Below are 26338 nucleotides of genomic sequence, written 5' to 3' on the forward strand. Positions count from 1 at the left end.
ATGCTTCTACAAAGTTAGGAATCTTCCAAGAAATTTAGCAATCCTCTGATTCCTCTTTTTTACTAATATTCATTGACTTTAAGATACAGGTTACCAGACCTACCCAACTGACCTGAAACTACAGCCCAACCACAAGTAGCATCTCCCAGGGAGGTGGTTCATTGCTGAACCCATGCAATTTTCTCCCCCCAGCTGCAGTTTTGGAGCTGAATAAACTTAGGGAAAGTTCACAGGTAACATGTGATCTGTAATTTCATACAAGAGCTAGCTGTAAACCCTCTGCCTGTGTTAATTCAGAAACCGAAAAACCCCCAAGATACATTTCTTAAAAAGCGATTAAGAAAACCCTCCCAACAGCACACAAATGAACAATCTCAGGTTGCACATAACACAAAACACACCCGGCATTTTAATTCCTAATAAGCAGAGCAATGCAAACACAACTACAGACATTGTTTTCTAATTAGGAGAACATACCACGGGATGTTTACAGACCCCTATGGAAATGCATGGACGTTTGGTTGCCTAGCAAATGATGGAAGCTGAAAGCTGTCTCAGCTAGGACATTCACAATTAGGCTGGCAGGGGTGGAAATAAAAGCTCTAGGAGCAAACGTAGGGAACAGTCCCACATTGACCCAGGAAAGGCAAAGACAGCGCTAAGGGGGGGTTATGTAGAAGTATGCCTTAGCAACTATTTTTATTTGAATATTAGCTTACCACAACTCTGTGTGTGCAAACAGCTGAATTCAGACTCCCTGTAGGAAGGACTTGGTGGGAGCACCCACATGTGGACGCTGCTGCGTGGCCTGGGAGCTCCTTTCCTTCAGGGCACGACATTGCTGGGCAGACGGTGCATTCATTAGAGACCAGAGTCCAGTCTGCTCCAGCGTGAGGCAGCAGCGTGTGTGCAAAAAATCAACAAGAGAGGCTCATTTGCCATGTGGAGGTGAGAGCAAAGAGATGCACGTGGCACACCACCTACAGAATGTGCTTCCTGATGGCTGGGTAGCAAAATGCTTGGGCCAGCTGGATTTATGAGCCTGCACCATTCGTGACTGTGGCGTGGGTCTCTGAAAGGAGAACCTCCTGGGGTCTCAGGCACAGCTGTGTCTGAGAACTAGTTCATACCAACCCCTCCACCCTGCCTTTGCTGCAAGCCATGGAAAGCAAGTTCCTATGCTGCTGGCTTTTGTGTTTCAATAAACAAAAGAATTTAAATGAACAATTTAATTTTTACTGCCATTGGGGCTAGCTCCAAACTACATATTCTGTAGTTTTGTTTTTGTTGCTGTCACAAGGAAACTGTCTCCTCTTGTACAGAGCAGCCCTACTTCCAGATTTTCACACCTTCATGCTGGTTTCATCCTCTTGGAAAGGGGGAATAACAAAGCCTGGTGCAAAGAAACATGATGTTTTCCTTCAGGTTAAGCGGTCAAATAGACGTGGGAAGATGGATCATGCACTTGCTTGTGAAAGGAACAGTTTTCCCCAGCATCGTCCCCCATTGTGGTATTGGTTACCGCAGAACAAACCTTTTCCATCCCAAATGCAACAAAGAAGTACATCAGAAAGAACTACCTCCAGACTACGTTGTCTTCACTCAACATTCCTTCACCCTGGAAAAGCAGAAGGAAACCTGCCTATAGGGCAAGCCAATCACACAGCACTGCTGCAAGCATTTCCTGCCTTACTAGTTTCACCCTCTGTGCTCCTACAGCTGAAGGGTTTCAACTCACAGAGCCTGGGTTTGAAAGGAGACAGGAGCGTAAGTTTGCTGGGATTTAAAGGTTGCTCTGATTCACAGGAGCTCTTAGTGCCCTGTTACATGACTCAAATTACCAAGTTACTGGATATAACTGGAAGAGAATTTGGTTTTAACCTGAAGCACCGAATTTTGTGTGTGTAGAAAAAAAATCTTTTTTTTTTTTTTAATGATGAGGTGGCAGGAAACAAGGTGAAATTAACTCCATAATCATTAGCCAGTTCTGCTCCTGGCCAAACGATTTCTACAAGTAGTAAGTGGTGTTTGCAGCAGTTCTAATCCCTCTTTAAGAAATATTTCAGATCAGCAGTTTTCAACCCTCTAGAAGTTTCTTTTTCCAGTGCAAATGCAAGGCTTTAAATCATGAAATGTAACCTGCTGATATCACCTCTTTTACCCATCAGAGACCTTCAGCAACAGTCCACTGCCCTCACTAGGTCACAGCTGCTGCTCATATAACTGGCCATATTTGTGTCACTCAGCACCAGCACTTCTACACAACTAGAAATTTTGCCTGCCTTTATTTTAACGCAGAAATATAAGGTGTGGTGGAGCAGGGGGAAGGGATGTTTGCAATGGCTCTAATCTGCGAAGATGGTTTCCAGCTGCATTTCACATATGATTTGGGGTTTGGATGAAGTTTTGACAGAATTTCTCCATGAATTATGCAAGAGGCTGCTGGAACGCTGTGAGTACACAGATGCACAAAGAGACTTGTTCAGGCAGCGCTCAGACAACACACTGCCATCTGACACGTGAACCAAATCAAAGCCCACTCCACTCTGGGGAGGGAAAGGGAGCAGTGGACCCCAGGGCCGTGGGGTGTCGAGGTGGGGACAGGCAGGCTGCTTGCAGTGAGGTGCTGCAATGCAGCACTAGATGGTGCTGTATTTTAGAAATAACTTTGCCTTGTGGGTGCTTTGATATTGGATGCGAGCTCAAAGATGTGGCAAACACACACACATGTTCCTTTTAAGACACTTTGCTGCTCTCTCCAAGGAAAGTATGGATTTTGCTTGCTGGCTGTTTTATAGCATGGGATTTAATATGGGTTATTGACTTCACAACTGCTGAGTGGTCAGTTAAACTCTCCAAGGGCTGCTGTTTTCCTTTGGGTGGATAAAGGCAATTTCAGGGCACCATGGAAAGAGTGTCAGGAACAATGCCATGTACCCATGTCTGCTCTTCTCTGCCTTAGCCTCTTCCTCCTGATTTATGCTGTGATAATCTCCAAAAGCCCAGCAGCAAACCTGGGCTCAGGTTTTGTACTCCCTCAACAGAAGCTCAGAGCTAGTGTTCAACTGCCAAGAGAACTGAAACTGGGTAGCATTGGGCACGTGGCTTGTGCCAGGAATGTCCTCAACGGTGCCTTTAGAGCAGCATCCTTCCTAGGGTTGTCACATTGCCACAGGCTACATGATGTGAGGTGCTAGAACCCACCATGTCCCTGCTGGAAGCAACATCGCTTGCTGGGGTAGGGCTGTCAGATGAGATGGGGAAGTCACGGGCACCCAGGTCAAGGGAAGGCAGAAATCTTTGAAATTAGTGGCCTAAAAATCACATCTGAAAGGAGACAGGCTGCCTCCAGGGTTCACTCCTACTGCTGTTTCTGTCTTTGTGCTGGATCTGTTTGGTGTGTTTCTAAAGATGCTGGACACGGATTCGAGGCTGGCCAGTTACCCTCACTCTCAGCTGCTCCAGCAGGCAAAGCAGGCACTCACCAGTTGGCTGGATCCAGACAAGGCTGCAATGAGCAAAACCTTCTAGGAGCTCTCTCTGGGATAGGAAGGACCCAGACACCTGCTTATTGCAGTGAGCTGTCCAAGGAGGAAGACGCACTCTCTTTCCTCCTAACTCCAGGCACAAGTAAGTTTGGTTTCCTGGCTACAAACAGGGCAATCCAAGCCAGGAAAGGGTAATTAATGTCAGAAAAAATCAGGGACGCAGTGCAGCAGAGCTCACTTGGCAGGAACACAAAGTAGGGAGGGGGAGATGTCTTTCAGAGAATCTGCAAAGTGCCAAACCAGCCATACAGTGGGCTGGGCCAGGCTGTTAACCTAGGAACCAGTCTCTTCAAGGGGTCTTTCAGCTTTCTCTACAGGGCATCAGCAGTCTAAGCACAGTTTCTTAGGAGGTAAGGATGGGCCAAACACAGGTTTTTAGTTCGTTTTAAGGAGAAGGTAGTTCTACACTGAGGTAGCTACAGAGGGGAAATACAAGCCTGTATGAAAGGCCGTGTAGAATGGAGGCTAGCTAGAATGGAGGCTGGCATAACCAGGGTGTCTGCAGGGATGCTCAGCAGAGGCCCACCTCTGGCTGCGTGCTGAGCAGCCTGTCCCACCATAAAGCATGGCAAAGTTTAGTTTGGCAGCAGAGGTGGTGTCTAGCTGCCAGGGCCTTCGAGGGGAGTTGGGAGCTTTTAAATGGAGGTGGAAGGTTTGTGATCACATTTGCTTCCTAGTCTGCAAAAATCCACTATATTCAGGGGGTCTGAAAGGATGGGATCGCCCACTGCAGATAAAGCTCACCTATAGGATGTACTGTGCTCTAATCCCAAGAAAAGCTTGGTAGCTAAATGAAGTGAAGCCTTTCCAGGACATGCCTAGGAGCCCTCCGAGTTGCATCCTTGTGCTGTGGGAATTAGCTCTGCACAGCAGACTCCAGTGACCTCAGCAAGAGTTGTCTCCTCTTATCTCCAGGTCCCTGCGCCATCTCTAATAGGGGAAAGGATGCCATTCCCAAGGGGTGTGTACAAATTGGAGCATGGATAAGCAGAAAGAGGAGACTGCCAACGGCAGGGCAACAGAATATGTCATGTCACACCTGAGGATGCCATTTTGAGAGCTCAAGGCAGGTTGAAGAAAGAGTTATTCTGCTCACTGGGGAAAAACGTTGGAAGGGGCTGGCATCTCTCCCAGACTGGAGCGAATGGTGCTGCAAACAGCCCAGGAAAAACAAAACACGCTTCCCTTTTGTAAGGAAGAGCAGCCAAACCGGGACTCACAGCCTTGGCTCAGAGTCCATCCACAAAGTGCCTGCCACAGTCTGCCCATGGGTTGCATGGGCAGGAGGACGCTGTTGGTAAGAGTTTGGGGCAACATGACCAAGCCCTCAGAACCTCTCCCTATCCTGTTCACAACTAATTTTAACAAATAGTAGGAATCAGAGCCCTACAGCACTCCAGGCGTTGACCTCCCCTCACTCATCTGCCAAACAAATAGGCAATCAGGGGTACACCATGCCACAGTCTCCCATTCTTTTCCTTCCAGCCTCACACTGTTCTTAGGTCACCTGGATTTCAGCTCAAGTTTTGTCTTTGTTACTTTGGCTGTATAAAGCACAGTATTTTTACAGGGGATTCACCGCATGTTCCAGCTAGACAAGGCCTGTCTTCTATCTCTGTGATTAACTCTGCGGAAAGGAGACAGATCTATAGAAATCCTCAACAGAAAATACGTAATAGGAAGACATTAGGGGCTACTCCCACTACAGATTACTTTGGGGAAAAAAATGTAAAAAAAATTTAAGGTTGCTACTGCAAGCTTCAATACTGGAGGAAAAAAGTCTTGAAGCTAAACTGCAACAGCCCACAACTTGGGGAGAGACTGACTGAGGGACTGCCATGCTGGGGTACTTGATTATCCCCTCAGAAAACCAAGCTAATACAGACCCCTGGCTGGCTCTGCAGAGATTTTAGATCTCGCAGCAGGACAACCTGATGGCCAGGGGACACTTTTAAGCAGAACAGAGAGGTAAAATCCTGCTTTCAATTAATTGCATCACAGGGGAACTGGAGGGCAATTTGGATTAAACTATTAAGGCTCTTTCAATCAGTTCCAAAGGGAAGATCTGAGCATGGAGAATACAGCCAGGAACAGCAAAGAGAGGAGTGAGAGAAACATGGTAAGGGTTGTGAGGAGGGACTGACATACATCTGCCCTGCATAAAACCGTGGGTTCACACGCGTCTGGACCCTGCCACTGCCAGCAGTAGGGACGTGGGGAGTTTGAGGCAGCTGACATGAAACCTGTTGTGTGCAGGTAAGGGGGTCATTAGGGAGTGATTTATTGCATGCTGACCTGCCTGGAGATCCCTCAGCAAAAGAGAGAGTGGTGCCCTGCTACCCTCATATACCCGGTTTGTGTGTGGCCCAGTTTCTAACTACTTATAAAGTAGCCTCTGTTTTAGAGGATCCAACTTCTCAGTCTCTCCATGGGCAAAGCCAGGATTTTTTTGGGTTCGCGCCTGTTGCTGTCTTTAGGATCTGCCTTACTGCTCCTTCTTGAATTAGAAAGTATGCACTACTGGCAGCTAGAAGCAAAGTCTCCTCTCCCCACATAATGCCAAAGACTCATTTCTTCTCTTCAAGTTTAAATAAAGCTCTACTGTTTTGAAGTGCTATAAAGGGCTGGCTTTTGTTCTGTAACTACTGATCAGAGCCTTGCAGCTTCAGGTCATCAGGCCACCACTCAGCTCCTCTGCACCACGCAGCCAGGCCAGCTGCCCCTGGCTGGACAGGGGGAGCATCTGTCTCACTCCCACTTGTAGGACCAGATAACCAGACAGGATCCCATGTTGGAAATCAGCCTAGAAACTGGGGGTGAGACAAGTGCTTTTTCTGTACCCAGCTTAAATTCCTAAGGTACAGCATAAATACCTGACTCAGGCTGTGATATGGCAGCTTTTTTGGCAGAAACATGGAGGCTATGGACTCGGGGATGGCTCTAGTAGTGTTTTCAGGCCTTTAAAGGAGTCATCTTGTGCAGAGAAAACAAAGGCAGATGAGCAGAGACAAAAGAGTAGGTTTGATGAAACAAAGCTAGTTTGTTCATGGTATATAATTAGAAAAGTGGTCCGGTCCTGACTATATCCAGAGCTACAACTAGGAGCAACTAGAACAAATCTGAGTTCAATTTACTAAAATAACATCCCCCCAAAAGTAGCTGGAAATCCCTGTATCTGCAAGTCTGCATTTTAGTTGTGTCCTTTCTCTGCCTTTAAAATTCAATGAATGCCAGATGTCCCTGATTTTGCTCTCCAGCAAACAGGTATCTTGCCCAAACCATCCCTTTTAAATTAGACACCATTTGCTGGAAAGTTAGTTTTGTAAAAGTGAAAAGGGGACAAATGGGAAGGGACAAGTAAAACCCAAGAACTGCCGGCATCTATCATGTGCAAAATGACTGTGGAGGAAGTGGGGGACATGCTGCAGCTGTCATGGCAAACAGCAACAGATTGAGGGCATGGCATAAAGATGCATGGAGCTCTAATGAACAGGAAGAGCAAAGCCAGAGCTACAATTTTATCCTGTGTTGATATTCTACAAGAAAAATGATCACAGAGCATTTATTGCCCCCCTAACAAGATCAAGCTTAATAACAAAGCTACACATGTTATTTACTACAAGGTTTGCCTGTTGCATAAGCAGAAATATCTGTTGCCTGGATCCTTGCTGCCTGCTGAGGTCCCTTCTCTAGGAAGGTGGGTCAAGAAGACCCCAAATCAGTGTTTGCGTGAGAGAGAGGATTGATGCTGGGAAAGGGCATGCATATGTGGATTACACTGGGCACTAGCTCAATTACAGTACGGACAAAACACGTAACATAACAAAACCCAGCCCATCAGGCTGCTTCCCTTGCCCATAGCCCCTGCACAGCTCCTATACCCTACAAGACGCTGGTAACAAACAGGCCACAATTTGCATAAGGCAGCTTAACCCAAAGTGGGCTGTCATGCCCAGCAGGCTCAGCTTCATATCCGAGTGACTCTCTAGCATGTCCACTTAAAGTCCCTGAAGGCTTAATGTTCATGGGGCCTTCTGCATAGAGGCTGAATCCCATCCTTGTACAGAAGCCTTGGATAGAAGAATATGTGCTTATAATGCAGAGAAATAGAGGACACAGGAAAGAACACAAAGATGTGAGATGCACAAAGAAGAGCAGAGAGGACCCGGAGCATCCGAGCTGAAAAACGAGACCCCAGAGCTGCAGGGAGCAGTGGTATGAAGTCTTTTGCTCAGACAGAAGAGACACACAAGTGGGCAAGTCACGACTCCTGTACTTGGTGGCTTCAAGCCCCAGCACTCACAGCTGCAGCACGTGCTCTTGTTACATGCGTTTTCCAGAGTGTTCCCCCTCAGCACACTCCCTAGAAGCGGCACCTTCTCAGCAGTCTTGCTGTAGAGAGCAGTGGGCTGGTTACTGTCCACTTGCTCACACCGTGTTCCATGACCTGGACAACTTGAACTTGGGCCCTGCTAGAGCAAGTGTGCTGTAAGCCAACTCTCTCCCAACTTTCTTTTATGTTTATGAGCTTCTGCTGACTTTGTCCACCTCCTTACTCAGAGGAGCAGGAGGGAAAAAGAAGATCCTGATGTTTAATTTTCATAAGACACAGTATCTGCTTTTATCTTATCTGCTAGAATATGCCTGGGTGTCAGGGAGAGGAAACTGGCCCTGACTCAGCAAAAGCAGGAGTTCCTTCTTTTTTGTGCTGTGTTTGGGAGACTTTCTGGAAGAAACATCTTTATCTGTCAGGCACTGTTTTACAGTTACACCCTGTTGGTGCACATGATTGATTGTTTGGGTATGTTTGCCACATGTGAAAGCATCCCAGGAGCAGTCAAACAAGAATATGAAACTATTGTATTCTTATACTGATATAATTTTCCCTCCTCATTAATTTTTTAAACATCCAAAAGACATTAAAAGCCTGCATTTAAACAAGGTGCAGAGGACCTGGGCAGAGTGACGGAGGACACACATAAGCCAAGTAGCAGGAGAGGAAGGTAGGAGATACCACTGCATATCAGCAGAAAGCAGGGTTTGGAGGGTGCCGGGGACATGGAAACCTCCTAAGGTGGCTCAGTGGTGAGAACAATGGCTGACACTGCACGTACCTATGAGGTAATACTAGGACATTCTCTCTTCCAGGGATGAGAAAGGAAGCAACAGGCATAAGAAAAGAGAAGGTGAATAGGAGAACGTGGTGTGAAAGGATGAGGGGCTGAACTGTACTCTCAGCAAACACAGATGTGGACAAGAGGCTCACGATTTTCTAAGAAACATTGAGCCCTTTCAGGACTGGTCAGATGCATAGAAAAGGGAGATGAAAGCTGAGCAAGTGTCTTACTTCATGCCATTGGCCCTGGTAGCAATCTGCACAGCCTTCTCTGCTCCTCCATCATGGCAAGCTCTCTGCTCCTGAGCAGAGTTTGGGTTCAGATGCTGTTGGGTTAGCGTACCAGGGTGCTGCAGGGTCCAGCTCCAGCAGAAAAGTCCACACTGTGAAAACAAAGCCAAGTCTCCCTGAGCAGCTGGTAAAGGAGGAAAAACAAAACGAACAGCAACAACAAAAAAATGGGAAAAAGTGATTTTCTTCAGCTTAGAAACAATGTCTAAGCAGTTCTGTCATGCTGTTCAGGTCATGCTGCTGCCAAGCTGCATCAGGCAACATTCCTTGCAGCACTGCTGATACAATGCAGAAGGAAACAGGAGGAAATGAATTTCTGATATGCCAATTACTCACCAAAGACTTGCAGCATCAAACATGCTCTCAGCAGTCATTTCAACGGGGCAAAATGCTTGCATGGCCCTTGCATTGATTCAGCTTCTGAAATTCTGCTGAACCACATTATCATTGTATTGCCAGTGTTGGAGCTGCCAGGAAAAGGTGGACCCAGCTAGCTCTTACCTGCTTTTGTTATCAGTTGGCTCGGGTTTTGGTGGTAACTCTCTGCCTGCAGAAAGCCGTATGAAATACAGCAGGGGTAGCATCTGGCTGGGAGGTCTTTAGAACAAATGCATTCATCTCGTCCTTCAGTACTGCTGTTGTACTGGCAGGTCTAGCTGCTCTGAAGTTCAACAAGACAGATTCCCAGCCCTGTCAGAGTGAATCAGTTCTTTTAATTCCTGAATTCAGCTCCTTTAATTCCAGAGCTTGAGCATAACTCTGGGATTCTGAGCCTGCACAGGCAATGCGCAGTCCTCATCAAATAAGCCCCATAGTATTTCCACGAGGTACAGCTGCTGCTATACAGTACGTCTAGTGATGACTCGCATTTACAGATAAAACTGTTCTTCTGGTGATTAAGTTTGTAAATATCGTTGTATGGCACACATCTAGTCTTCCGTTTTCTCAGAGAGTGGCTGGTGGGTATGCTTCAGTTCTTGTTTCCTGCAACAGGGTTAATCAACTCACAGCGCACCTGAAATTCCATAGAAAAGAGACAGTTTCAGAACTTTGACTCACAACACCCCAGCCTGGATAAAGAATTCACAGGAAAACATTGGCAGCACATGTTGCTGCTTGGCAGAAATGAGGTAGAACCACTCCCATTCCCAGGCTCTAAAATCAAAATCTCCCCATTTGCAGAGACTAGAGAGGCAAAACTGATCTTACACGTAGGAGCCATCTACCCCCCAAGTCACCACTACAAGGCACATGAGAGATGCTGGTTTCCTCCCCAAGGAAAACACAAACACACACAGACATGACAAAGAATTGGTAAAAATGGTAAAAACAACATTAGAGAGCCAGTCCTGCTTCTCACTGATGCATGTGTAACCCTCTTAGAGCTAGTTGGGACACATGCATGAAAATAAAGAATTTGGCATTTGGGCTTTGAAAAACATCTAAGAAAGCTCCACCCTACCAGCATTATTTTTTTAAATCTGTTTTCCATGGGGCAGAAAGTTACGTTATCTTAATTTAACTGAAGGAAGGATGGAAGCACAAAGAGCCCTAAGGTAACCCCATTTCAGTGGTAGACCTGCATCCCTCACCATGAGGAAAGCTTTCATCACCAAACTATTTTGGTTCAGCTCAAGCCTGACATCCAGAATGCTTTTTCTGCTGTCTCTTAACCCCCTTTACTTCTCCTAACTTCTCCAGCAAGCAGACTGTGAGCGTACCAGCCACAGCATCTCCATTTCAAATGGTTTGGCTTTCCTTTCCACAACACTATTTCCTGACTCTTTTTTCCAATCTGTAGCTTGCTGAGCAGAGGATTAGGAGAAACTGAATCAGGCAGAAAAATGTTTTCTCGAGGCTGGCCTGAAAATACCACCTTTTCCCTCTAATCTCAGGTACCCAGCAGCTCCTGCTTTGTACTGGATACACAGAAAACTCCCTAAATTATGTGCATGTGAGCAAAGGGATTGTTTTGAAATCAAACCTTCTGAAGTGTATCTTGATCCCAGCTCAACTTTGGACACACTGTTGAAATTTGGATTTAATTAATTCCACTTGAGTTTTGAAATGGTGCGATACATTTTTCAGAGGTTTTTTCCCCCCATTTCCTGGATCAGAGCCTCAACCACATTCATGGAAACACTGAAGGGAAAAAAATCCCTAGCAATAATTCACCAAGTGGGAACTGAAAACATTTGCTGAAGAAGGAACCTCTTGGTCTTTGGATGCTGGGAATAATTCAACCTCTCCTCCCAATTCCCTGAGGCTCAAACAGCCCTTTTTCCGGCAGAGCTGTGGTTATTTGAGCAAGCTGCCCTGGGGACAAGTGCATGTTACTTGTAGGATTTGGGCTGGGAAGATCAAGCACATGGATTTGTAGGCAAGAAGGGTTTTGTGTTTTAATAACTGCCAACAGGCCCACAGAAGAGCCTAAGCTTGCAGGAAGAAAAGCCTGCTTGGCAGAATTCAGCTCAAATATCTTGGAAGCATGCAGGAAAGCGCAGACATGTCTGTGAGCATCATCTCCTTCAGCAGTACAACATTTTGCATGCAACAAATGTACCGATCCAGGACTCATACGATCTCCACTTTACACTCCTCTCCTATATTGCTATTTTTTGAAGACATTTCCCAGCGTACCACGTGCCCAATCAATAAAATTACTATCACTCAATAAGCAGTAAGCCGTCTGCCCTGCATGCGCTATTAGCGGCTGTACAAACAGGACCATGAGACATGGTATTGGAGTAGTGCTACCTCCAGAAACAGACACTGTAGATTTCCAGGGCAGCAAGGTGTCTGAATCTTTGGGAAGAGACAGAGAGCAAACAAGGATGCTGCCACAGCATTCCCTCCATCTCCCGCAGGTGACTGAGACATACTTTGATTGGAATGAAAACCCCATGCAGGGCCACTGGAGGGTTCTAGCATTACCCTTCAGCTTCTCTCTCCTCCTTAAAAGAAGGTGTTGGGTTTCCACAAGTGATTTTCTTCCTCTGCCTCCCAGAACAGTCCCAGAAGCATCACAGGGGCCCGGAAGGAGGCTGAAGAGGACAGGAGATCTCAACAGGGAAAGTGAACAAAAAATCTGTGTCATTTTGAATTCTTTGCTCCCAGTGAGTTGAAACCTCTCAGAGCATCCATTGATCTACAATTCCAGCCATTGTGGGTGGCGAGGAGACCCTCTCCACTTCACCCCAGCTCTAATAGCTCGTCTCTCTGCTGGGGCGATGGAGGTTCTCCTCACACCTTGACAGAAGCCAGATACATCCTCTAGGGCTACAGAAGTGGTTCCAGTTCCTGATGTTCAGCTATGTTATTAACACACAGTATCCATTGCCTGAGTTCTCCCTGACAAACACCAGAAACACTCGGAACCTGAACTTCCTAGGCCATCCTCATGTTGTTGACAGAAAATCAAAACCAAACCCTATTTACAAACAGAGCAGGAGAGGCCAAGAAGCCCATATGTAGAAATGTAGAAGAAACTTGGTCCTGATATGCAACGAGCACGTTTGCACATGGTCTGCAGGGTGAAAATGGGTGACCCAAACTAATCCCAACTAGGAGTTGGGCTCACAGTGATGTCCTGAATACTAGTCTGACTACTAGGAGAGCAGATTTTGAACTAAGTGCTCTCTTCTTCTTGCAAAGCACACTCAGAGCAGCAGAATGTGTTAATGCCTGGTCATCACCCAACCTCCACTCTGTGAGCTGCTAGCAGGTAAAAGTACTGCCAACCTGCATGGAAAACACATCCATCTACTTCCCGTCTGTCATGTTTTCTCAAATCCATTACACATAAACCTAGAATACACAGAGGGCAATGTACATACCGATCGTATAAATTCCTCTTCAGAAATATACAGCATGACCAAAGACAAACCACAATCCTACAACTGAGCACACATTCAGGACAGATGCACTACACAACTCACGTTTCCTTTACTGCTAAGAAATAATTTCATCAGTTTTGTACTCCTGTGTTTTGTGATAGCTAACTGGCTCTCACCCCAAGATTCTTGTCACCTCTAATGACTTCTGAACCTAAAGCAAAAAACTCAACTGGATTCAAATTTATTGGACTGCAGACCAATAGTCTCCAGTTTACATGGTACAGAGTCCGTAGATTTTAGCCCTCTGAGTGCCACTTGGTGATGCAGACAAGAGACAGCGGTGGAATCTGACACCTCTCTGGAACAGCCACTGTCTCCCTCCAAACACCTATAGCCCAAGAATTGAATCATGGGGGGGGGCTTTCTTCCTCAGCAACTGAACCTAATATTTTCAGATGAAGCATTTCCAGGGTAGAAATTCTTTAAACATTTTGCCACCAGTAAAATGCTTTTTCATTGACAGAAAATATTTGGGCGTAATTAGCACCTTGAAATATAAATGGAAGACAAAGCACCTTTGTTTTGATCAGCTGGAAACAGAAATGATCCATTTTGATTTGAAGTGACTTTACCTCAACAGTTAAAAACAAACTGAAAAAAAAATTAAAATGGAAATGAGTTGAGGCTTTTACTTGAACCAAGATGCCTCTTAAATGTTTTGGCATGAACACTGAATTTCCCAAATCTCTTTACACTGTTTATTTCTAAATACCGGATGTCTGGTTTGCTTGGAGAGAGTGTGTGCGTGTGTGTGTGTATAAAGTATTTGCCTGGCTCGTCTGTCCCAATGTCACAATCATAAAACACAGACTTGAACTCCTGGCACTGGGGGAAAACACAGCAGACAAAGAAAGGGCAGGAGAGAGCAGAAATTATGGTTGGAACTGCTTTTCCAGTAATATGTGCTAGGGTTCTCCTCCATAGCAATTTCTGGGAGCCTAAATCACTTGCTATGGTGGTATCACCTGACACAGAGGGAGAAAGGGATCAGCACAGGGGATACAAGTGAAGACGCAGTTTTGCTTCTTCGACAAGCTGGTGGTTTTCCATATATCCAGCTGAGTTTCTTTAGAAAGTTTTCCTGTATTTCTAGGGAGAGGACAGGCTTTGTAAGGGAGAATAAAAACGTACTTTCTGAGCGTAAGCCCCGTGGGACAAGCACTGACTTCTCACAAAAGCTTTGCCCAGCACACTCCCCAGCAGGGCAAAGCATGGAATAACTGACACTGTGTAACCATGTGAGGTGTCACGAGGCATGTTATTCCATCTCGGTCCTTCCAGCACCCTGAATGAAGAATCTATGGTAATTACTCATAATCAATTCCAGATTGCATTTCCAAGGACCTAATCTTCAGCTTCATAGCAAAAACACAGCACCTAAGCCCAGCTTGAGAAAGATGCTGGTCATCTGCCATCCAAAAGGCACGAGGTGGCTGGGCAGGGAACACCAAGCCTTTGTCTCCTTTCACATTTAAGAGAAAAGCACTGTTCTTGCTGTTGGGCTGCTGCCAGAGCTATTTCTATCAAGTGAACCCACCGTGGACAGCAGACTGTGTAGTCAAGAATTTAACAAGCCAAAATGTCTCCCCTGATATTTGGGCTACTAAAGACACACAGCTCAGCACAGCAGGTTTCTTCCAGCAGCTAAGCTGTCAGCCACGGGCGTCCCTTGCTGTCTGTGCACACAGGCTGGGAGCACAAAGGGCCAGGCACGCTCTTCAACTTAATGAACCACAGAAAGACCAAGCCAGCATGACAGCAGATGCAAACAAGAATGTAATTAGAGGTGGATTATAAATCTCTGGCTAGGTACCTGGAAACACTTGCATTGTGAGAGAAAGCAACAGCTTTGCTGATGGCATTTGGACTTAATTTAGGTCACGATTACAGACAGGGTGCTCTGAGCTGGCAGGGGTCAGATGGCAAATCAAAAACAGGCTCCTATTTGTCTTGACTCCTGCTGCTGGCCTCACCTTTCCAGCCCCACAGCCCAGACAGAAGCAAGCACTGTTTTCCCCTGGCCAGCTGGTGAGCAGCAAGCGTGGTGCAGTTCATGCTCACTCTACTTGCACTGTGTCTGTCTGCAGAGCAGAAAAAACAACATAGTTAAGTTCTTTTGCTCTAAAGAACATTAATATCCAAAAAGCAGAGGAGAGCTCTAAACCCAGCAGGGGGAAAGCACAGGTCAGCTGCTCCATAGGGAACCCCAGCTGAAGCCACAGGCCCTGCACACTCTGACATTCAGAGAACCCAGATGCAGGCTTTCAAAGAGACCTCCGTGCCACTCAGCTTCCAACTCACAGCCTGGAACATTTCTTGTCAGCCAGGGTAACACCCCAGAGCATGGCAGTTCCAAGACCTTTACTGGCTTGTTTCTTTCTCTGTACAAAATGGGATAAGCAGCACAAGCTGGTGGGGAGACCCTCAGCCAGGAGAGAATCGGTGGAATATGCCTGCCCACCGGAGCACTATTTCTGTTCAGAGCTGTTCCTCTGCCTCGTGATACAGTTCCCAGGTGGATCTTTCTCAAGTTTGGGGCTGTCACTGGAGTGTTTCTTGCTCTTGGTGTTGAAATTTGAAAACACCTACTTTGAACTGTCTTCCTTACACCGTGTCACACTTTCTAGATAAGCCTGGCATAAAGCTTAAACCTGCACATGCTGCCTCAGGCAGGTGCCAGTGAGTGGGAGTTAGCAGCAGAGCACCGTGAACTTAAAAACTCTCTGCTGTTCCCAGAACCACACCGTGCCAGTGGTATCTGCAGCCAACTAGGGGTAGGCAGACGCCTCTGAAGCAGTCTCCAATCCTTGATACCGAGTGGAAGGAGCTACAACTCACCCAAAGCTGGAGAGCACATGCTTGGCAGAGCAGGTGGGAGACTTCAGACCTCTGTATCCCACCACCAGATCTCGCTGTCTCTCCTAGAGCACCTCAGCTGTTCTTTATCCTTGTCTGTGTAGGACAGAGAAGCCACAGTCTGATCAACCCAGGAGACAACCCTATGAACAAACAGAGCGTGGAAGAACATTAATGGACAGGTTAATAAATGAGCTGATTTTTCCAAGGGCTGGCTGGCATTTGAAGTGTTAACGACTGAAGGCTACTGTATGATTTCAAAGCTCACTGCTGTGGACACTGGCTTTGTTTGAGGCCATTTGCATTTCAGGCCCACCAGCTCTCATTCATCTCCAGAGAGGCATATTTAGCTGCCACTTGAACTGAACCCTGACTGACACTTCATGCTGATTTTCTCAGGCATTGGGTCGTTGGTCAGTGAGTCCTGGCAGGAGAGCAATACGAAAGTTGCTGCAAAGGTTGGGGTCTAATCTAAAATCCCTCGGAGTCCCTGCAAAACATTCCTCTGCTATCAGTAGCCTTTGGATGGGGGCCATCACAAACAAGACACATATTATAGTACATCACAGTTATTTCAATCCAGGAGAGCAAAACATGTTTCTAAGGGACAACTAGCAGCTGGAGAATGGAGTGAGTCCAGTCCCCTGAATTTTACTCCTAACAGCTCGTGACCCATCAAGTGCTTTTCTGGGGAACCCTGCTCACTCTGTTGGTGGGGGACCCTTAAGACCATCAGTTTTACTACTAAACCTTCACATGGTCTTGCCCCAGTCCCCTTCCCTGCTATCACACCACAGTGCAGAACTGCTGCTTGGACCAAATACACACATTGCTCCTAGCCAGAACCACTCCATCCCTGGCAGACATGGCTCTGCTGCAGAGCCCCACAGGGGCCATTCGATGCCTCTGAGTTCACAGTTCTCTAAATAACTCACTGGTGCCAGAGGGCACATCTGCTCTACACGTGCTCACCAGCAGACAGGTGAGGTTTGGTATCATCTGAATAATCCAAAAACATTGTTTTCTGGGGGTTTTCTTCCTTCAGCTCCATTTTCTATGTTTACCTGAAAGACATCAGGGCAGTGTGTGGAGGTGCAGAGCCTCTGAACATGAGGGGAAAAAAGATGACCAGAGAAAGGGGCTGGGAAATTCAGAGAAGTAAAAGGATAAAAATAAGAGGAACAATACACACTGCATTCTAGGGTGAGCCTCTGTGTGTGTGGTCACCCATTTGTTGTTTATTCCTTCCCAAATTCAAAACAGCCCTGTTGTTGTGTTAGTCACAGAAACAAGCGTGTCTGTCCTCCTTCAAGGGATCTGCTTCCACCACACAGTGGCTGTATACTTCGCTGGAGCCATGTTGGCTGAGGAAGGACAATGGTCCCAGCCTTTGCTATCGTTGTTGATGCTGAAGTTGGATCCCAGTCTCTCGGGCACGTCTGGGGCTCTGCCAATACGCTTGCTGATTTTTAAGCATATAGGACAATACATTGGCAATTATTCTCCTGCAACAGAGCCACTGTCCTTGGGAATCCAGGGCTTCACTTGGCTTCTGGAGCCACTCTTGATGCAACATTCCGCTAATGTTGTTTTACTGCCCTTGCTGACCAAATTGAAAACCTCAGCAGCCTCTAGAAATGCAGCCTGTGTGGGACCAGTGGATCACCTCACCTGTTGTTCAGGGATGCATCAAACAGACTTTTTTCCGGATAGAACTAGAAGCCATATAAGCTAATCTCACCCCCCTGTAAAGGGCTTTCCATTTCTTGTGTTCTACCAGTTTGCAGACATCCTACCACCTGTAGCATTTTAACTCCTTAACACCACACTATTCTGAATAGGACTGTAAACTAAAACAAGCAGCACACTGGGAGGCGGACAGCCCAGGTTTTCCTCCAGCAAAGCAAGGCAAAGAAAAGTTAAGCACATCCTGAGCCTCAAAGAGCAGACAACTTCTGAAGAATAGACAACTCAAAACACAGACTTCCATCATAGCCCACAGCTGCAGCCTTTGACAGAGAGAAGACTTAAAACTAAAAGCTGTCCTAGGGCAGACTGGGTCAAGCCCAGCCAACTTGGAGATCTTCCCCGCCAGAGTGCAGCATGAGACAATTAAAAGAAGAGTAGAAGGCCTTACTAGAGGGATACACATATCCTTCTAGCAATTAGCAGTTGGGATGAAAGCTTTGTGCACACCGGTTGCAGGAGAGGATGTGCTTTGTAGTGCTGTTCCCCATGGCTCCATCCCCCATGGCTCTGTGCTCAGCCAACTTGAAAAAGATCCTTCTGAAACCCAGTTACATCAGCACTCATGTGCCACAGCCAATTATTTCTCTGTCAAATGGTGCCTAATTATGGGCAATCAACTATTTAGTGCAGAAGCTTTCCTGCTTGGCAAGGTGGGAGGCATACCTTGCCTCAGGGCTCTCAGTGCTGTCTGTGCCCAAGCAATGGGGGGTTGCTGGGGGTTCACAGACAGATTACATTGGAGTCACGAGCCCAGCAAACACAAGGAGATAATCCACCAAATGTGGTCAAAGAGACCAGCAGCATATGTGAGCACACCCTTCGGTATACTCTGCCTTCCAAAGCAGCATGGTTTAAACCGGATGGGCCCATGACAATGTTCAGTGTGCTATCTTGGATTAAAAACATCCTTCTTTTCTGCCACTTATTGCTGTCTCAGAAGATGTTGCAGAACACCTCTACACATAGGACTTCACCTGGACAGTCTCACTTACATCTGTAGTTAGTTGTCTGGGGGCTAACCTTGAACAAATGCCCCCTAGATCAGACTGGGTTAGGGCGTGACCATACAGGTCACATACTGGTCAGGCCAGTAGGTGGGAGATAGCTGGGAATTCCCTCATTTTATTTAGTATCGATGAGGACAGCCTACCTGGCAATAGCCTTGGATCTTCTTATGCAAGATGGAGGGAACTCTAGATGGTTTGTGAAAAATAAGTCATGGCGGTAGGCATCAGATGCTTTTCCCACTCTAAAATGTACAGAAAAGGTATTATTTTAGCTCATCTAAAAATGCACTAAGAGCACATGAATAATCCAGTTACAGGAAAGAATAGGGCAGATGCCAACCCTGTTAGGGGAACAGGAGGAAAGCAGAGATAAAAGCAACTTATACACTTTAAAAATAAATCGATAAATAAAATTGTTTTACTCTTTTCCTCTCAACCTGCTAGAATATGCAGTTAGCTCACTTACAAATCAAACAGTGATGGCTTACAGAAAAATTGCTACAAGTTCTTGTTTGCTCCCCTTAACTTCTGAAGGGTGAAGTTAATGCTCCCATGGAAAAATTACTAAGAAGTTTCTAGTTTGGTGTGTCTTCCAAAGTTATATGAATTTCAGTAAAACCAAAACATTTTCTGAGAAATTTTCAATCCCCTCCAACCTCTGTCAGCTTTCCACACCTCCCAAACAAATCTGTGAAAAAGGATATTCGTGGTAAAGTTTCCATCTGGATAAAGAACGTTTCATTAAGGAACAGAACGAGACACTGAATAAAGATTTCAGACCAATTCTAGTTGAAACACTGGCTAGATGTATTTCCCCAAATTGCTTTTCTTCGTCTACTTTCATATTATTTTCCTGCATTTTTTTAAATGGAAAAAATATTCCAATAAAGAGGACTTGGAGGGTCCCAGTTTGAACTATACAGAGCTTTTATAGCTGCTGGGCGCTTAGCAGATCGGGGCTCTGTTTGTTTTAAATATGCATTACATTTATTCCAAATAAACTCCATAAATCAATCTGAGTAATAGAAACCAGAAAAGTTTATGCAAAACAAATATAGAAAGTCATAAATACTGTGTTTAAGATGTCATTTTTGTGGCTGGTATATTTCTATGGTATGTTTTTACTGTTCGTGGGATAATTTTTTCAGAAACATTAAAATCTTTCCTCCCCTCCATTCTCTATAGGTTTATCCCAAAGAAATAATGAGGCTAGCTCTATAAACCAGCATTTATTAAATCCAAATGGGCACTTCATCTTACAGTAGCTTTCAATATAATCTATTTGATCTTTCAGAGTAGTTGGAAAATGATTTCAAGGGGAACTTTCACAGAACAAATTAACTTGAAAGAAGAGAACACTTTATACCCCAAAGAGGGAGGAAAGCAATTTCCTCAGTTTGTCTGTCTCTGGATTCCCCTTCGCCTGACGGCAGATATGCATGCTTGAAGAGGCACTCTCTCTGGCTGCTATTGCATGATCTCAGCAGCGATGCCAGGATCCTATGGAAAGCAGGGTCACAGACTCACAGACCCGTAAGACTACGGTTGTGACAAGTTTATCTCTGGTGAAACTCCAGATTGCAGATGAGATAGGAAAGAACAGACTCATATGGAAACTAAAAACTGTTTGTCCAAGCTGCAATTAAATTCTACCTCTTAAAAGTTATCTGTGTTTTTTTTTTGGAGGGACTTTATTACCTGCTTGCTACAGCTCTTCAGAGTAAGCAAAACCAGCGCTGGGGCCATAACCTAGTCAGCAGATTCAGGGACTCAGATTTTAAGAATCCAAAGCTTAAGGCATTACAGGTCCTCAGGGAGAGGTCAAGGACCTGGGACAGATGAGGTGCCAGTTTTTGGGGTGTTCCACCAAGTACTAAATCCATCAGCTGGGGAACATTATGACTCCCATAGCCCAACATTTCTCTTTGTATTCCTTCAACTCCTGCATGCATCAACAACCCTGTCTGAGCAAGTTGCTCAGTTAACCAGGATATTAGGAATCTCCATCCAGCCTGAAAGCTCTGTATGAATCATCTTCATTAGCCTATTTACAAATGCTAATTTTCTGTCTCCACACATGTGGAGGCTGCAGGAACCAAGAAGAGAATGGAGCCGAGAAGGATGAGGCATTTGGGGACATGGGGTCGAGGAAAAAAACAAAGAAGGTTTCTCTGTTTGAATGCCAGAGGAGAGCTCTTGGACTGCGGGAGCAGCCTGGCTGAAGCATTTCATCCTAGGCCAGGATAAAGGGAAGAAATAAAGAGCCAGAATTGAACTGTTCCCTACAGCACACTGAACTGATGCTCTCCATCTCCAGTGTCTGCTGTTCTACAGTCCCTTGGAAGGTTAACAGGTTTATTTGAGGAGTGCTGGCTTTACTTTCCAAGGCTGCATAAGCTCCCAGGAGGGAAAACTTATGATTTTGAAAGGCTTTAGGAAAAGATTTCCTTAATTTGTTCTTTCAGAGACCAGATATTTTTGTTTCATCCTCTTGGTGAGGTTAGGAATGGTATGTACATAAAGCTTCCCTATAAATTGATTTCTTTTATTGGAATGAATTACTGTTAAAGGCATACAGTACTGGGAGTAATACTGCAAGATCTAAACCAGTACCTACCAGGTTTTCTTCCATAACTGTACGGTGGGGTAGGGAAGGGCTGATCCTTATTTTAGACGTGGGGAAACCGAGGCATTTTGTGAGGACAAACGTGACTTGGCCAAGTCAAAAAAAATAGCCAGTGGCAGGTTCCAAAAGCCCCATCTTGGTATCCTAGCAATAACTGCCTATCCTACTTCTCTAACGATAAGGTTGCCTTTGAGATCTCCAGCACCGAAGGCGTAGAGGAGGCTGAATATGCAGGTAAGCCTTTCTTGGCTCCTGATGAAAGCTTTGTACTCCACTCAGCAATGCCCTTCTGGCAGACACATACTGGAGAGATTGCCTGCAGGCAGGCACAAAAGTAGGATCTGCCAAGAGCACAAACGTTGTCACCTCTCACTGGACACCTACCTTCTCCAGCACCTAAAACCCTACCCAGAGCCAACAACAACCAGACTCCAGACAGGGATTACCTACTGGCTCAGGGCTGTGAGGAACCTCAGTTCACCTATAATCACCTTTCCCACCACAAGCAATCTTTGTCCGAGCTAAGGGCCGTGGCCTGGCTTCCCTGTGGGCCAGCTACAAACTGCTTCCCTATACTCTGTAACCTTCCAAGAGAGACAAAATCATTTGCTGCTCTGTGTTTAAGCCAGACAGGTGGTTTTACTACATGCTGCTCAGTGGATGCCATGTTCCAGCCCTGCAGTGGCTGTATGTGACTAGTTTAAAGCAGGACTGCGCGACAGAGGCTAGGAAAGGAGACATCCCTCTTATGTGTTTCCTGAATGGGTTTTGTGACACTTAACTTACATTTGAAAGTCTCCTGTCCTCATCTTACAATTAAAAATAATTCTCCCCTCATTTCTTTCCTAGGTGAAGCAGAAGCAAGTTGCAGAAGTAACATGGATACCAGAAAACCCGTTCAAGGGCAAGGGATGCACTGAATAGGCTGTCGGCCATGTTATTAAATTACAGGAGTAAAACTAGGTGGCTGGAGCAGGTACGGTTCTTCAGGACACCAGACTTCCCTGCTCCAGTCAGGGAGCTGCAGTCACGCTGGATCAGGTGCTCTGGGCATATGCAAGGAGAGCTGTGTGGTGACAGCCTCTCAGAGCTATTGCTACAGCCAACTTTGAGAAAGGCTGTTGACAAGGAGGAGAACTATAACAAATGGGTAACTCCCACGACAAGGCAGAAAACTATTTATAGCAACCTTGAACTCCACGGCTGGCTAAACCTACTGTGCTACTCTGCAGATGCAGAGAAACAAAACAAGACACCCATTCTCTTCAGGTGGCTGGATAAATCAAGCAGAGCATGAAAGCATGCACAGGGAGACTGACACTCCTGTGCGTTGATCCAGGATCAACAGTACAGGATCAAGCCCATGAGTGCTTGGAGAAAGTCTCCCCTCAAAGCATCTCTAAGAGATGCTCTCCATCTAAGACTCTCTCTGGAGAGTCTTAGATGGATCTGAACTCCCCCAAAATGTCTGTATGTGGGCCAAGGTTTTGCAGAAAAGACTGATGGTGTTTCAGGATGGAAGTGCAGAGAGCTAGGGGTATATGTAAATATATCAGAGATACGGGGCCGGGGTAGCTGGCCAGCAGGCTGGATGTAGATGTGGAGCAGCTCTGCTGTGCCGTTCAGCAAGCTGCCAAGGAAGCAGAATTGCCATGTAAGAAAGTAAAGGCAAGATGTACAGGAGCAGGGTCTCCCTCGTGCAGCCTTTGGCAAGCTGCTGGAGGGAAGCAGCATGCTTCTGCAGATGCAGAGGAGCTGTCAGGGGACAGGATGCTCCTCCCAGTTCTGGCTGAGGCTCTGCAGATGCTCTAGCCAAGTCACGTTTTAACAGCCCCATGCCTCAGTTTCCCCAGCTGTAAGCTATTATAGGGATGTTTTGTGGCTGAACACAACCCCGTATCCACAAAGCAAGCAGAGCTCTTTGGACAGATGATCCCAAGGAATATAAAGCATTTACTTGAGATTTTTTTCCTGTGCTTCTCTCTGATCTTTGATGCTGTCACCTAAATAATTTACAATGTGAAGAAGGAAAGAAAAGACCAGAAGCAATCACACCAAAGCATCCAGCCTCCTCCAGGCATGGCCCAGGAGTTTTGAGTTTTGGGGAGAGGAGGAATGTGCTCCCACCCCACCCCCTCAGACTTCTGCATGATGACATGCAAGTGATTGCTGATCCTTTTCTGGCTCTGGGGACTGACAGACTTTGAAGTTGGCTTGGCATCCCCAGTTATAAACTGGGACTTCAAATGATCAAAGGTGCCAGCATTTGCTGACGCCTCATGAATGAAGTGGGAGCTCAGAATTTGGGATTGGCTGCTAATGTCCCCAACAGCGTCATGAGCACACTGCAGGCAATCTGGTGGCCTTTCCTTGCCTGCTTGACGTGTCACGAACAGCAGACGGAGGGCAGGCTATGGCACTGTGAGACATTGTTTCTTATCTGTTTCCTAGCATGAAGGATATATTCTGGAAGTAATTCTAGCACAGGATTTCCTACATGAAAACCAGACCTTCAACAAAGAGGCACTAGTGACAACAAAAATTGTAGTTAAGCTTTTTAGATCACAGCTGGAGCTTGCAGATGTGGCAGGCAAGGGAAAATACCCCTTCTTTTCATGGGAGTGACTTCGGTTTAGGGACTACACTCCGTCCTGGGTGCATTACGTGGACTGAGACTGGACAAGAGTTCTTTGGTGTCCTAATCCTTCTCAAGTGAATGGATTTGGGCTGGAGAAAAGGAGAAAGGAAGACATGGAGTGGCTCTGAGTTCACAACTGCCTATCAACAGCCTGAGAGCAGCCCTCTTTCATGTGAGGCATATGGGACACAGATATGAGTTGCTTCCAGCCTGATGTGGCTGGAAGGGGTGAGGAGGGCAGGATCTGTGCGAGAGGTTTTACAACCTGCAGCCCGAGTGCCAAGCCACCAGCCCCCATGAGCTGTGTCAGGTGCGCAGGTATAAATCAAACTCCTGGATGTGAGATTTTTGATTAACGTGTCCATGGACTCTCACGTTCCTTGCACCGTGCTTTGAAATTTGAACAAGCAAAGCTCTGTACAGCAGTTAATGAGGGTGCTGGGACAAGCACATTGCCTGGTGGAGACAGGAGCAGAAGGAGCACAGGCTAGTCAAGTAGCCTTTTGATAGACCAGACTCACTCAGCACAGAAATGCTGGCTGAGTCTGAATTCCAGCTATGAACCCTGACTGCCCTCATCCTGAGGTCCTCCTCGGGAGAACTGCTCAGTGTGACAGCAGACCAGACCCTGACCCTTCACTGACTGAATGGCTGTCCTTCCAATTCCAGCCTCGTAGTTTTGTAGCATTTCACACATTCAGAGCCCTAAAATTACACCATCATTCGCTACCATGAAGATACTTGCACGTTACACCATGACAGTCTGTCATCCTCATGATCAGAACCATGTCATGTGTTTTTTTCTGGATTTATACATGTTAACCAAAAGCCATGAATTCCAGACTCCCCAGGCACTAATAGATTTTAAATGAGCCAAGTGATATTCATTACACTGCAAAGGGACCACTGAGACATTACCAAGAACACCTTTGGAGTTCTCCGTACACCTCCTGAACAGAGCTTATCAGTATCTGTCCTAACTAGGAAGCAGTTACAGGCTGTAAAATTCACATCACATATCCTGCTACTGAGATACTGTTCTTGGCCCAGAGGTTCAGTTCAAAGACACCCAAGCCTCATGCTTGAAATTCAAGACCACCTTTCTGTTTCCCCTCCACCCCATGATGAAGGGATCAAATTCACCCTTTGCTGTGACTTACCTTTTTCTTTTTTTTAACTGGAAAACCATTAAAGACTGACATGCTGTTCACAGACGTCACAGCTCTGAACTCAGTCTGGTCTTGGTGAAAAGTGGCCCCATACTTTACACTGCCCAACACAAGTCCAAAACAGTCTGCCTGAAAAAAAAAAATTACTAACTCAGACAGTATTAAGACCGGGAAGGCTGCATTAGTCCAAACAAAATGTCTCCTGAGAGCATTCAAAGACCACATTCAGTATGAAAGCAGAGGGTATACTGAAAGCAGAATCTACTCAGTTATAAGGCTTAATACGTGGACACAGCAAGTGGGAGACTAGGCTACCTCTTTGAGCAGACCCCCAGTTTGACCCTGACAGCACAGGAGCTTTGGACAAAAGTCTCCATCAGGCTGTTATTACCCTGTCCTGCAACGTATCCAAAAAGAAATCAAATGCCTTCGCATTTTCCCAGCTTCATTAGTGAGAGCTTCCAATAGCAGACAGACAAGATTATGTTCTCACTGTGTTTGCCTCCTTTCTTCCCCTTCTTACTGCTGCTTTTTCTTCTCTGGCTTCACTGTTCCAAAGCTCATCTTTGCTTGGCCTTATGCCTACTAGGAAACAGTCAAATTCCAGCAACAGCAGCCCAGCCCATCGTGATTAACTTCTTTTCTCTGAAACACCATTTCTTGAAAGCCATCTGAACAACCCTTCAGAAGCTCTCTACAACTAGAAAGGAATTAGTACTTACATTAAGAACCTTAACCTTCCCTGTTTTACACCTTAGCTGCTTTGCACACCTGCTCTGCTTTGAGTGATAATTTTATAACTTAAGAATTCAAGGAGGTATCAATAATCCAATAGGCACATACTCAGTCTTGGGGACCTAAGAATTTACACTGATGTGCAACCTAGTTCATCTCCCTTAGATCTGAAAGCTCCTTTAAGTACACACTTTGGTGAAACCTTGAAGAGTACCAGGCTTTTGAATAAGAACTGAAGTCAGAACTGCTTTTATGAAGCACCATCAAATGAAAAAGGTCATTCAGAAATCTTGTGTGATTTAATAAATACATATATAGTTTAGCTGCTTGGGTTTCTTATTAGGGAACTTAATTGCTGTATTTTAGTTTACTTGCCATTTTTTAACTAAAAGCATTTTCATTCTTTATGAGGCAGTCAGCAGGTGTACACCTAACTTTATGTCAACATCTGAAAACTACTTATTGCTCATTTAACTCAGAGAAAATTAAAAAAATTGGACCACGTCTCAAGAAAAATAAATAAAAGGAGAATGCTGTGGAGTTAGAGCAGAGGTTTAAAAAAAATCAAAAACAGGAGAGGCTCTCTTGAATACTTTTTCCAAGCGCTGTTGTTATAGGTGTTTCCTGAGGAAGTGACTGACTTTTCCCTCCCCTACCCCCTTCAAGAATTTTTTTTTTTTTAAAGCAGAGTCTGAGAGGTGTAAGCA

General features: G+C 45.7%; 1 protein-coding gene across 2 annotated transcripts in view; it reads right to left on the bottom strand.

The window, feature by feature from the left end:
• The window catches only part of CCDC92 (coiled-coil domain containing 92), a 114968-nt gene that overhangs the window by 75671 nt on the left and 12959 nt on the right, over nt 1-26338 (bottom strand). For both annotated transcript variants that reach the window (XM_066979251.1, XM_066979249.1), the window contains 5 exons: nt 24888-25025; nt 18607-18705; nt 15690-15850; nt 9457-9970; nt 8896-9047 (listed from right to left, as the gene is read on the bottom strand). The gene's annotated coding sequence lies outside the window, so the exon portion shown is untranslated. The remainder of the gene's footprint in view (nt 1-8895; nt 9048-9456; nt 9971-15689; nt 15851-18606; nt 18706-24887; nt 25026-26338) is intronic.

Source organism: Anser cygnoides, chromosome 17, assembly GCF_040182565.1.
Source record: "Anser cygnoides isolate HZ-2024a breed goose chromosome 17, Taihu_goose_T2T_genome, whole genome shotgun sequence".
Taxonomy (NCBI): Eukaryota; Metazoa; Chordata; class Aves; order Anseriformes; family Anatidae; genus Anser; species Anser cygnoides.